Source organism: Mirounga leonina, unplaced genomic scaffold (genome assembly GCF_011800145.1).
Source record: "Mirounga leonina isolate KUSES-001 unplaced genomic scaffold, KU_Mleo_1.0 Mir_82, whole genome shotgun sequence".
Lineage (NCBI taxonomy): Eukaryota > Metazoa > Chordata > Mammalia > Carnivora > Phocidae > Mirounga > Mirounga leonina.
Window position 1 is genome coordinate 5,784,350 of NW_023270825.1, and position 13,416 is coordinate 5,797,765.

The 13,416-nt window shown below is 49.0% G+C and overlaps 1 non-coding gene across 1 annotated transcript; it reads right to left on the reverse strand.

The window, feature by feature from the left end:
* Window positions 1-899: 899 nt before the first annotated feature.
* LOC118002785 lies at window positions 900-1,006 on the reverse strand. The gene has a single exon (XR_004677160.1). It is a non-coding gene; the product is annotated as a U6 spliceosomal RNA (small nuclear RNA).
* Between the last annotated feature and the right edge of the window lie 12,410 nt (window positions 1,007-13,416).

The window sequence follows — 13,416 nt, forward strand, 5'->3', positions numbered from 1 at the left end:
TGTTGTTTAATATTTTAGTTCTACCCTATTTTTACTCTTCCTTTAGTCATTCTCACTTCCTTTCAGTTGATATTTATTTGGATTTCCAACTATTTACCAATTTGTAGACTCACACTGCTTTGTGCACTCCCCTCCTTCTTTCTGACTTCGCTTTCTCGTTGTAGCACTTTTCTTAGTTAAGAGTCTGTGGGTGATGTGTTTGTCCTTTTCCGTGTGTATCTGAATATGTCCTTTACAGCTCTCACTTGAGTGGTGGGCTTATCATTTTCTGTAAGTCTTTATAAGATTGTTTCATTGTCTTCTGGACTTGAAAAGGAATGGGAAGAGGTCTGCTATCATTCAACTATCATTCAGTCCTTCCTTTCTTTTCTCTCTAGTCATTTTTAAGCTTTCCTCCTTTGTCTTTGATGTTTGATAGGTCCACTACACTTTATTTCTATTGTTTTGAGTCAATATGAGGACTCATGTTTTTTTAATTCTGCAAAATTCTCAGCTGTCAGCTCTCTAAACATTGTCTCTTTCCCACATTCTTTTTTTTTTTTTTAAGATTTTATTTTATTTATTTTTGGAGAGAGAGAGAGTGCAAGCAGAGGGAGGAACAGAGGAGATGGGAGAGGGAGGGGAAAGAATCTCAAGCAAACTCTTCACCCAGCGTAGAGCCCAATGTGGGGCTTGATCTCAAGACCCCGAGACCATGACCTGAGCCGAAACCAAGAGTTGGGATGCTTAACCGACTGAGCCACCCAGGAGCCCCTCCCACATTCTTTATTGTTTTCCTTTCCACCACTTATATTAGACACTGTAGGTAAAACTGTATGAAATTGCTGATAGTCAACCATTTTAGACCTACAAAGAGAGTTCAACTTACTATATTGGAGCTACTCTTTTTTTCTTTTTTTAAAAATATGAAACACTTCATGAATTTGCATCTCATCCTTGTGTAGGGGCCATGTTAATCTTCTCTGTATCATTCTAATTTTAGTCTATGTGCTGCCAGAGTGAGCACAGGAGCTCCCTTTCTGTTAGGCAGATCTTAAATTACTCTTTCATATTATCCACTTATTTATTTTTTCTGCATTCTGTGTGATTTCCAAATGTCTGTTTTAGAGTTCAGTATTTTTGCTTCAGTGTATCTATTCTTCTACTTAACCTATTTATCTTTTCTACCTTAATGAGTGTATTTTTCATTTTTAGAATCTCCATTTAGTTCTTTTCAGATGTGCCTTTGCTTTGACATTCAATCTTGTTTTTGTATGTATTTTTTCCTATTTCTCTTTGAAGATTTTACATGTGTTTAAAGTTTCTTTTTTTAAATTTTATTTTATTATGTTATGTTAGTCACCATACATTACATCATTAGTTTTTGACGTAGTGTTCCATGATTCCTTGTTTGCATATAACACTCAGTGCTCCATTCAATACGTGCCCTCCTTAATACCCATCACCGGGCTAACTCATCCCCCCACCCCCCTCCCCTCTAAAACCCTCAGTTCTTTTATTTTTTCTTTTATTTCTAGTTCTTAAGGTGAATTTCTCTCATTTGCTATGTCTTTTGATTGTTACTAGACCTCAGGGTGGTTTTTTTGTTCCTGTGGATTGTAATTTTTTGTTGTGAGCTCATCTTGAAGGGGCGAGGCTTTCATAGGAGTCTTGTTCTCTTGAGTTTTGGAGGGATCCCTTCTGAGTAGATTCACATGGGGAGCTACTCAGGATCCTGTGAGTTTTATCGGTTCTGGACAAATTTTTATAACATTTCAGCTTGGAGTTTCATGGGCATGTCATGCTTCATGGCTCCTGGCTTTATGAAGGGACTCAGAGGCATACTCTCCTCACTTAAGCCTGAAGTCTTGTTCTTCCCCTAGACTTTAGCTCCTATAACCACTTCCAATATCTTGTGAGATTTTTGTCTTCAGCTTTTATCAACTACTCTGGTTTGGGTTTTATTTTCATTTTGAGCTCCTGGAGATTTTCCTTTCTGTACTTTTGAAATTAATTTTGTACTTAAATAATTTATTGTTACACTGTATCCAACATTTTTATTTGTTTGGACTGGGGGTAGGTGGGGTGGATAGTCTTCCAGTGTCTGCTCAGTCTACCATACTGACTGGACATCTGAGGCTCATGAGTTGCTATTATTATGGATATTTTTATTATCATGAAAGAAATGTCTAAGTCTCCATAGATAAGGTATGAGGTGCCCAATTTCCATTCCTAAAGGAGGAATTTTAAAAATACCTTGCATGTATTGAACTTATTTTCAGTCTCTGCCTTCCCAACTCCTTCACAGAAATGGTGTGTATCAATCAAAGTCACCCATGTGATCTTCATCTGGCCAAATCCAATAGGCTGTTCTCTGTCCTCTTCTTGCTCACTTGGCTCAGCTGGCTTTCCCTTCTTTACCAAATTCTTTCTCCGCTATGTTTCCAGGACATTGCACTCTCCTGGTTTCTTCCCATCTCACTGGCCACACTTCCCACACTCCTTTATCCAGCTTCTAAAGGTTAAACTTCTTTTCTCCAGATTCCATCTAATTTCATCGACAAGTTGTATTCCCAGATTAATATGCTTCTCTCCATCTCCATTGTGGCCATGGTAGTTCATTATCTTTGGCTAGACTGAGAAAGTGTCTTGGCTGGTCTTCTTCTTTTCCTGAATATCTTACTGTGATTCTGTCCCCATCTAGCAGAGTCAGGATGGAAATTAATCCTGTAATTTCACTGCTTAAAACCTACAGATGGCTTCCCATTGAACTTAGAATAAAGCCCAAAACAACCTCTTGTTGTGACCTTCAAGGCATCCCCTGATCTGGCTGTTGTGTTCCCTTGTAGCCTCTCCTCCTCTACTCCTTGCTAGCTCACATGTTCTAGCCTGGACATCTCATTCTGCCCCAGGGCCTTTGCACATGCTGATCCTTTCATCTGAAATACTTTGCCCCAGCCATCTTTCCATGGATGTCTCTTTCATACCGCTCAGCTTCAGTTCAAGTGCCAACTCCTCAGAGAGGCCCTCACTGGTTACCCTTGCTGAAGTAGCCCAGCCCCTCCCCCCATCACTCTCTACTGCAGTACCCTCAGCTCTTTAAGCCTTCATTATCAAATATGATCTCATTTATGTCTTTACTCATTTATGGTCTCACACCAACAAGAATGTGAGCTATATTAGGGCAGCATCTGGGTCTGCCTTGTTCACTGTTGATTTTCCAATATTAAAAATAATGCTTGGCACTTAGTAGGTACTCAACAATTATTTTTTGAAGGCATGGGTGAATCTACTTTGTACTTTACATACATCATCTCTTTCAAGTTTTTCAACAACCCTAAGGTAGAACTTACTGTGTCCATTATAGAGATGAGGAGAGAGGATCCTCTGAGATTCCTAAGATTCACAGAGTCCTAATGCTAGGAAGAAACTGAGCTAGGCATTAAGTTTTCCTGGCTGGATCCAAAGTCCATGCTCATTCTCTTGTATCAAATTGCCTCTTGTGGGCAGATTTGGGATTTGGGTGCAGAGGTCAAAACACAAACAGTTGTTGAGTCAGGATGTCCCTTTTGTTTGAGAACAAAACCTTTTATTTAAGCCAATGAAGAACATCCAAGTCTCCAAAGTCCCAGCACCGGATGGCATGCTTCCTTGGAAATGCCCACACAATGGTCGGCATTATGCAGAGGCATTTTTTTAATCAACTCTGTTTTGGAGTCTTTTGAACCATAAAAAGACCAGTGTGAAACCACAAAACTTCTATGTTTCTTGCACTCTTAAAACTAAAGAAGAAAAAAAAGGGGGGAGGCGGGATTATTTGAACCATATTTTGCAAACGCTAGCTTCTCTCCCAGTCTGAGGCGGCTAGTGCCAAGTTGCAACTTGCCGTACGTTTTTATGGGTCGAGTTGTTAACCTTTGCGAGCAGCTGCCCACAGTGGAATTATTGATAGGGCCTAGGTCTCTGGGCAAAAGTAGGCATTGCTGCAATGCCCACCAAATGCAGAGCTCTCCACCTTGGCTCCAGATATTTAAAAGTTCCTTTAGCCACACATGTTTACTGGCATTGCAAAGAATTCCTTTTTTCTTCGATTCATTGAAGACTTGGAAGTTCTGGGAGTTGGCATTAGCAGTGTTTGGGCCACAAGGTAGGCCCAGCCAAGAAGAACATGCGTCTTGAGGCTTGTGTTACCCAGAAAGAGTGTGGAGTCAGGCAAAGGGCTGTCCACTTTGATGGACTAGAATTTGAATCCTGGCTTCCCTGATAGACACTCACTCTGAGTGACAATGGACCAGTGACTTGATCTGGCCCATTCCCAGTTTCCTCATCTGTAAAATGGGGCTCCTTGCCTTGTAGGCTGAGCGTCAGGATTCAATGAGACATTGCATGGGAGTGAACATAGCCTGATGGTTAAAAGCATGGACTCTGGAGTCCGTGAGACCCCTGTTTGAACCCAACTTCAGCTCCTACCAGCTGCCTGATCTTAGATCAGCCTAGACTAAATGTCTCTTAGACTCAGTTTCCCCATCTCCCTGGGTTATGCAGAGGTCTAAGTAAGAGAATGAATGTGAAGCTCTTGGCACAGAGCCTGGCTCATCATTCTTGATAAATGCATCCCATTTTTGTCTTCTTCCTAATAACCAGTTCCTAGGATAGTGGATCATACTGAGAATGTCCGAAATGAGAATCATCGATATTATAAATGTGTTCTTAGGCTCTTTGGCTAACTTAAAAAGTATTTTAAGTTGGTAATCATGATGAGGTTTTGTGTGTGTGTTTCACTTAAATTCAGAAAAATTGGGAAAAAGAAGAAAATCTTTTGTTCAGTGGAGAACATGTTTCAAAGAAAAAGTCATCAGCCAAGAATATTCAGAACCTTTTGTTATGTTTCGAAGAGATGGTTATTTAGTAGGCTCTGAGGCACTTAAACTCTGTCCAGAAATTCCTTTGGTAAATAATAATAATAGAAAATATCCTTTGGAAATAATAGAGGGGATTTAGCAAATGCTTTTCTTTCACGGATCTCAAAGGCTCTCGCGTAATTTTAGGGCTTTAGCGATTTTCTTAAAAGGGTTCGACTTTCTTTCCTTTATCAGCCAGAGGTATGTTTACAGGAACTGTAGAACTTCAGAGCTGGAACAGGTCCTAAGGGTGAATTTGTCCAGCCTGTCTGCTATACCAACAGGAGAAACTGAGGCGCAGAGAGGTGATCAGTTGGCAGGATTGGAGCGTAGGACTCCCTGTAACCAGCTCAGTGCTCCAGCTCAGCGCTCTTTTTACTGCAGGCTTCCTGATGCCTTTGGCTTCCACATTCTCAAAAAGGCATCTGAAGGCCGACGCTATATTGACATTTGGTACGTGTTTGCTCGTCTCACCTTTGGGCTTTTGCCTGAGCGTGCTTGACCGGGAGGGGCAGGTGAGCAGCGAGGGCATGGGCTTCCCCCTGGGGCTCCTGCACTGGAGTGCGAGCGCCCGGGCAGGCAGGGAACCATCCCTGGCTTTGGAGTCAGGTTGGCTGTGACCTTGGGTGATTCACCTAAGTGCTCTGGACCTCTTTGCCTTGCCTTTAAGAAGCAATAGTTCATAGTTACTTGGGTGGGTTTTTGGGCTACGAGTTAAGAGCCTGTGTGCCCTGTTCATCCACCCCCAGAGGGCGGACTGTCATTATCCGCTCACGGGTCAGATTTATCTCCCCAGTTCAAGATCCATCATTTACATTGTTTTTTTGGACTCATTTCCTCATGGAGTTTTCATTCTGTCGTTGAACAGACATTCTAAGCCCGGCGACATGCTAGGTTTTGGTCACGCATCATGCATTGCCTGGTAGTCAACATGAAACATGGATCCTGTCATTAGGGACCATTCTCAGAAAAACGAGAGCGGCGAATCCGTAGCAGCACCACGGAGCTGTGTGTCTGTGAGGGTGAAGCAAGTACGCTGCGGTCACAGACACCCCCACACGCTGCGGCTTAAAAACAACGAAGCTGGACTTGGGCTCTTGCTACGTGTCTAACGCCGGTCAGCGGGAGGGCTCCGAAGTGCAGGCTGATGCAGAATCACCTCCACACGGGCCCTCATGATCACTGAAGCAGCGCAAGGGGGAGACTGGGGAGTCACCCCGAGACTCTTAGAGCTTCCACCAGAAATGGCACACGTTGTTTCTACTCCTGGTTCGTTGGCCAAAGCCAGGCATATGGCCACACCTAACTTCAAAGGAGGTGAGGAGCCGCATTCTGGGAAGAGAACCGACATAGCTGTGTGCCTCGGTTTGCCCATCTGTTCAAGCAGGAGGCAGGACCGGCGGGCACCATGCATCCCGAGGCAGCGCACGGTCCTGTCTCCTGTGTAACAGGAGCAGGATCGCTCATGTTCACCTTCAGGGAGTTGGCGGGGAAGTGGGTGTAGCCAGTGCTTAGAACTAATTTAGATTTCTGATTTCCAGAGAGATGCCTTTATTTTGGGCCTCCTTTCCCTTCTGCTCTTAAATTCTGGCAGAAGTATTTTCAAGGTTATGCTTATTACATCAATTATTTTTCTAATTTCTTTTTTGAGTGAAATCCATTTTTGCAGAGCGAAGAAGGAGTGGCGTGAAAGGGGCTTAATAAGGGGAGGGAAGCCATAATTTTGGCAGGAGAATCATGACACTTTCAAAGTGAGTAATTATGGATGGGGTGAGCTTGAAACCAATGTTCACAGCAAATTCTCCTCCTGTTTCCAGTTGGTTTTGTTGGTTAGCTTTAAATCTTGCCCTGGCTTTTTCCACTGCTGCTGGAAATCCTCGGCCCACGGCCGTTGGCCCCTCTGGCGGCGGCCGCATTTCCAGTGCTGGTGAACGCATGGGAGTCGTCTTGAAATACAAACTTGGAGATTGGTTTCTGTGCAAATCTCAGGCCACTATCTGCGGGGGTGCCAAGGACCTCCTTGAAGGCCTTATGACCGAGCTTAATTCCAAATGACAGAAATGTATCTTAGTCAGTTTAGGGGGGCCCCTCGCTCTGGGGTCGAGTCCACCTTCTAAGGGGAGCATGTGTGGGCCACCTGTGATCATTGCCTGTCCATCTCTCTACTCTATGTGGTCCCTTGCATGTCCCTTGCCTTTTCATGGTGGTCTTCTAGCTGCTTGCAGACCGGCAGGGAGGCCCGGGAGCATCTTCCCAGGCCCCCGAGAGCTCTCTGTGGCCACATCCCTGCTTCTGGGCACACTGCTGGTGGGGGCGATGCCGTGGGCTTGCCATATCCCGTGCTCTCTTGGAAGCAAGGCAGAGCTCCACTCTGTCCTCAGACTGGCCGAACTCCACCTCCACGTCTCCCCCCGGACTCGGCTCTCTTTTCCATAAAAAATGCCAGCACCCAACTCTCTGACTTCATGTTTGGTTCGAGCAGTTTTCTCCTGGGATTGATTAACCTTCATTCTCCAATGATGAGGACCTCGGGCACAGGGGAAGGCCAAGCAGCCCCAGTCTGGGTTAGCATGACCCCTCAGGCTTGGGCGCTGGAGCTGGGGACCCTTGGGTGACCGTCCTCCCACACGGCAGAGGCCTGGCTCTGACGGGGCCTCCTTCCTCAGCCTAGGGACCACAGGCTGCCTCCATCAGATGCTCCTGATCTTCAAGGCTGAGCTCGGAGGACACTCCTCTCTGGAGCTTCCCCTGGCATCTCTGCCCCACGATGCTTCGGTGTTCCCATATCGGAGCTTCTCGTCATGTTTCAGTCTGGTTGTTGAGCCAGTGCAGGGCCATCTTCTTCTACCATCAGGGTTGGGTCAGAGGAGCAGGACCACCAGCAAGTGCATGGTCTGCTGCAGGCACTTGGCTTCACACCGCTGTGGGAGCTGTGCAAGCAGTCCCTGGGCATCTGTTGGCTTAACTTCTGATGCTGGAGCTCCCAGTCTGCAAAGCAAAGGGTTGGGAAGGGCAGCAGGGTATGAGGTGGGAGGTGGGAACGTCAGGAGTCAAGTGGAGTCATAGTGCTGCCGTGTTTGGGGACGGACGTTGCTGCCCCCAGCGCTGGTCATGTCCTCCAGGCTGTCCTGCCTGAAGGAGCTGGAGCCCTGCACCGAGAAGTGAAAGGCACGGCGTCCCAGGGCTGGAGAGCCGAAGGAGTGTGCGGGTGATGACGGGGCAGTTGCAGCCTCGCCTCATGCTAAGGCAAGCCAGCAGATGGGCATTGGGTGTGAGCTACAGAAGTGCTCGCCCAGGGTGCTGAGCTTAAAGCACAAGAGTGGTTGCCACTTCACCCCACCGTCCAAGCGTCCTTTGAGGGTGTGTGTGGGGCCCCTCCGAACTGGAGGGCTGTGGGGAGTGAAATCTGGGAGGCATAGCCCCGCCTAGCCAATCCTGTGCGTCACAAAGTCACCCCACTGGTCTGGTAAACTTGAACACCCAGAAGGAGGGATTGTGTCTAGTTCAGCAAATTTCATTCACTGGGCAAGTTTTTTTTTGTTAGGCATCTACTATGTGCCAGGACCAGTGCCGGGGACTGGCAACACAGAGATGGTTGGAACCCAGTCTCTGCCCTAAGCACCTGCATGGTGAGAGGGACAGGCTCAGGACCAGGCAGAGGTTATCGTGGAGATTATATGGGGCTGTGGGCTCACAGAGGGGCACTGAACCAGCCTGCAGAGTGGTGGGAGAGCCGCAGAGGCTTCCTGGAGGAGGGGCTGCCTGAAGGATGGAGGGGTCAGCCAGGCAGAGGAGGAGGGGTGTTCCAGAGATAACATATGCAAAGGTCCTGAGGAAGCGCACACAATGCTGAAGCATGAGCCACACAATCCTGCCAGAGCGTGGAGGGGTGAAGCTCTGGACGAGTGAGATGGGGGCAGGGAAGGCCAGGATGGGCCGACGTTGGCAGGATCTTAGGTTTTCCACTAAGGAACTGGGCTGAAGAGATACGGGGTGCCACGTGGGCTTTAGGAGATGTTCTGACTTGGATAGGAGGGGAGAGACTGTAGGCAGGCCGGCCAGTTCTGGGTCCTGGTGAGCGATGACAGAGAGCTTGAAGGACACAGGGAGGTGTAACAGGACCTAATCGTGTCACCTCCTTCACAGTGTGGGCGGAAGTGAAAACACACACGGGTGACCAACACCCCAGTCTTGGCGTAAGAAGGTCAGTTAGACAAAGAGCAGACTTTATTTTTCACACTCTGAGCTCCCAAGCCAGGGGGCCTCCTGACACTGAGTTGGTTGGGGCTGGAGCAAGAGGTGCGGGTTTGGGGGGGTCCCCAGACACCCTGCGGGCGCCCCCTCTGCATGCCTCCGGTAAGGAGGACGGAGCTCGGGGAAGGCTGTCGAGGCCTCGCGGGGGAGCAGAATTCCATAGGCCACGTTGGCTGTGTCCCCTGCCCCCGACCGCACGTGGCCACATTCCACAGGCATGGGTCCTGTTTTGGGAGTTCCAGCCACGGGTGTGGGGGGCGGCAGAAGCGAAAGCCCGCCAACGCCGGCCTGTCACATAATGTGTTGCAGCCGTAATAGAATTCTCCTTAGATTTCAAACAGAAATGTTCATCTGCAGTGTTTTGGAAAGGGTATTATTACGGAGCTTCTAATTCCCGCTGCCGCTAAGTACGCATTAATAACCAGGGGAAGTGTGGAGAAGGTGCTCCAGCCAACGGTGCTTGACATTTAGTGGATGAATTAAAGTTTACAGAGAAACGGGTCTTTAACTAGTAATATTAGTGGGCTTTGTTCTTGGCTTTTCTTTCCCAGTGCCTTCATTTTGGCCACGTTTCTCTTTCTCTCTCCCTCCCTTTCCTCCCTTTTGGCGGCTGAGCTGATGCGTGATGTCTCCTTGTCCCTGTCCCCGTCCCCCTGGCCCTGGCCCTGTCCCCCTGGTCCTGGCCCTGTCCCTGTCCCCCTGGCCCTGTCCTGCACCAGCCCAGCTCGCGCTTGTCTTGCTGGCAGCCAAGGGACCGGGGAGGAGCTCTGGGATCAGCTCCGGGGATCCAGGTAGGACCTGGAGGTGAGTGACAGGCAGCACAGAGCCCCCGCTGTCCGGCCTTCAGCCCTGCTCCTCCGTGGACTGGCTGCCCTCCTCACCTCCTGAGTGCACACAGCCCCCTCTCCGAGGAGCCTGCCCTGTTACCTGTCTGGCAGAATCAGGAACTAATTATGGAAATAGAGTCTGTTATACAAAAAGCAACTTCCACAGGCTGGGGCACTCAGCAGGGGGTCTGTAAATGCAGGGTCTTTCCTGTTGTCTGTCCTCTCCTGGGTCTGGGCTTGGGAGCTGGCCCAGAGGTCCAGCCCTGGACAGGGCCCATGGGATGTGCATCTGGGCTCCACCCTGTAACTCACATACTACCCGTCTGTAAAATGAGCTGGGTTTGGGACACATTCTGCAAGTCCTCTCCAGGTCTCCATTGGAGGGTCCTGTCCGGGCAGCGACGGAGGGACGGACGATGGGGGAGAGGAGAGACAGAAGCCATCAGAGCAAAACAGGCATTCCGGGTGCCAAGGGCATTGTTTTGTATCCACCCCTCTCCTGGCCTTTGCCCAGCCCCCTCCCGTTCCACCCCTCCTTTTAAGGGTGGCTGTGGGGCTCATGGTGCCAGGCCCGCAGTGTCAATCATACCGGGCCTTCAGGGAGGGCAAAGCCTTTCGGGATCATCACACTGGAACCGTAGATGAGCCGAGGAGGGTGGAAGGTGGTGGGGAGGTGGGCAAACACTGTGAATCCGGCTGTGAGGAACAGCTTCAAACGGGGGCAGGGCGTGGGTAGAGGGACCAGGGAGGGCAGGGTAGACAGACATGGGTGCTGTGTGCGGCCTCTTTTCTCTGGGCCAGGCTCTCACTCGTGGAGGACGAGCAGGGGCAACTGTTCCCTCTGGACTGGGCTGCTAAGAGCAGCTGTGTCCTCTCTTGATGCTCTGGCCCCTCATTCATTGGGGGCAGACATGTACCCCAGTGGATGCTCTGAGGCCCAAAGTGGTGGTCCACTTGTTGGAAGGAACCTGGGTCCCCAGAAAGCTGCCTGGAGCCAGGCCAGCCCCCCAGTCACCTCCCTTCTTCTGTGGTGAACCAGGACGTGAGTCAGAAATAAACCTTGGTTGTGTTAAACCACTTAGGTTTTCAGGTGGTGTGTTATGGCAGCTAGTAGCACGGGGAGAGGGAAAAGAGTGGGTGGAAGCTGGCAGGGATTAAATCTGAGGGTCTGTTTCTGTATCCAGTTGAATTTTATTTTGGGACAGAAACCCTATTCGAAATGGCTTAAGAAGAAAATAGAATTTATTAAAGGGTTGGGGATAAAGAAGCATCAGGTATGGCTAGATCTAGGTGCTCAGACATGGTGGCAAGCTCTCTTTCTCTTCCCTGTTTTTCTTTATGTTGACTTCATGTTCTCTAAGGTGGCAAAGATGATCAGTAGCAGCTCCGAACTTAGCAGCTCCTTTATCTTTGGGGAAAGAGATGGTATTTACCTCAACCATTTTAGAGTAAGGCCTGAAGTCCACTCTGATTGGCCCATTTGGGTCACATATATATCCTGTGGTTGGTGGTAGGGGTTCCAGTGTTCTGACTGGCCAGGCTGGGTCACGTGTCCATCCTTGGAGTTGGGGGTGGGCCGGTCTTGGGCGAAGCCCGTAACTGGGAGCTGGATAAGGAGAAGGGCAGGTGGTCAGAGGAAGACACATGTATATCCCTGGCAATGTCTGTGCACTCCCAGGGTGGTCTGCCTCTGGGGTGATGGAAGGAAGCTGGTCAGGAGGGTCATGACCCATGGCCTGGCCGTGTTTGGGGCAGGGAAGGATAGAATGGCACTGGAAAAAGGCACTTGCATCCTTCCCAGCTGCCTCACTGAAGGGCTGTCTCCTGGAGGGGAGTGTGCATCCTGCTTTACCCAGAATGTTTTTTTTGTCCCGCAGAGAGAGTGCTGTGTGGTTCAGGGCCAGATTCCTGCCCTCAGTCTCGTTTCTGCACGGTGTGTGTCCCTGGGCCATTCACTTCCCTCCCTCTCCCTGAGGTCTGAGTTTGACCCTGGCTGGCATGGCGTCTGCACATGCAAGATGCTCTGCCCTGTAGAGACGCTGATTTCTGCAGCATCAGAGTGACTTGTCATCCTGTCAGCCTAAGGCCACCAATCTGGGGAGGCTGGAGAGCTGTTATTTTTTTTTTTTTTTAAGATTTTATTTATTTATTTGACTGAGAGAAAGAGAGAGAGAGCACAAGAGGGTGGAATAGCAGACAGAGGGAGAGGGAGAAGAAGACTCCCCACGGAGCAGGGAGCCCAATGTGGGGCTCGATCCCAGGACCCTGGGGTCATGACCCGAGCCGAAGGCAGACGCTTAACTGACTGAGCCACCCGGACGCCCCTGTTGTTTTCTTTATAACCAATTTTTTTTTTATTGTGGTAAAATACACATGACATAAAAATGATCGTCTTCACCATTTTCAAGTGTACAGCTGAGTGGTACCAAGTACGTTCACACTGTCGTACAACCTTCACCTCCGTCCATCCCCCGAATACTTTTCATCCTGCAAAACTGAACTCTGTCCCATTAAACACTAACTCTCCATTCCCCCTCCCCCAGCTCCTGGCATCCCCCATTCCTCTGTCTCTATGATTTTGACCTTGCACTGAGTGGAATCACTCAGTATTTGCCCTTCTGTGACTGGCTTATGTCACCCAGCACAGTGACACGAGGTCCAGCCACGTTGGGGCTGGTGTCAGATTCTCTTTCCCTTTTAAGGCTGAATAATATTCCATTGTCTGGATGGACCACGTGTGGCTTATCCATTCATCCACAGGGAGACACTAGGGCTGCTTCCACACTTTGGCTATTGGGAATAATGCTGTGATGAATCTGTATACAAATATCTATTCAAGACCCTGCTCTCAGTTCTTCTGACGGTATACCCAGAGGTGGACTTGCTAGACCTCATGATAGTTCCATTTTTAATTTTTTAAGGAACCACCATATCGTGGGAACCACTTTTAAAAGCCCCTGGTCTCAGTAGCAAGGGTTTATAAATCAGAGGGGGGACAAAACAGATAAGGGAAAAGAAGAAAAAGCCCTACCTTTGGGGGCTGAAATGGCACCCTGGCGGCAGAAAGAATTCGTTTTGACTAGCAGACGAAGCAAGCATAATCTAGGTGCCGGGCAGCAGGTGGAGGGGGACGGCCAGGAAGAACTCCGAGCCTCGAGCCCAGATGCCCAGCTGGCTAGCAACACGGGCAGCGGCTTTAGGTTGATGGCAAATTGTCACTTCGGCAGAATTCGGGAGCACTACTTATATCATTAGGAGGCAATCTATAATTAACTCACTCAAGGATGTGTGAAGGGTAGGATCCTTCCAGGGACAGCTAGAGTGATCCCACCTGCACCTTCCCGGGAGGAGGTGGGGACCTCACTCCAGCCAGTGCTGATACATAATTAGTGTCATTGTATTGTTCAAGGCAGGGAGCCTCTGGACTCCCAGCTGGGGGTGAGGCTGCCTGAGAC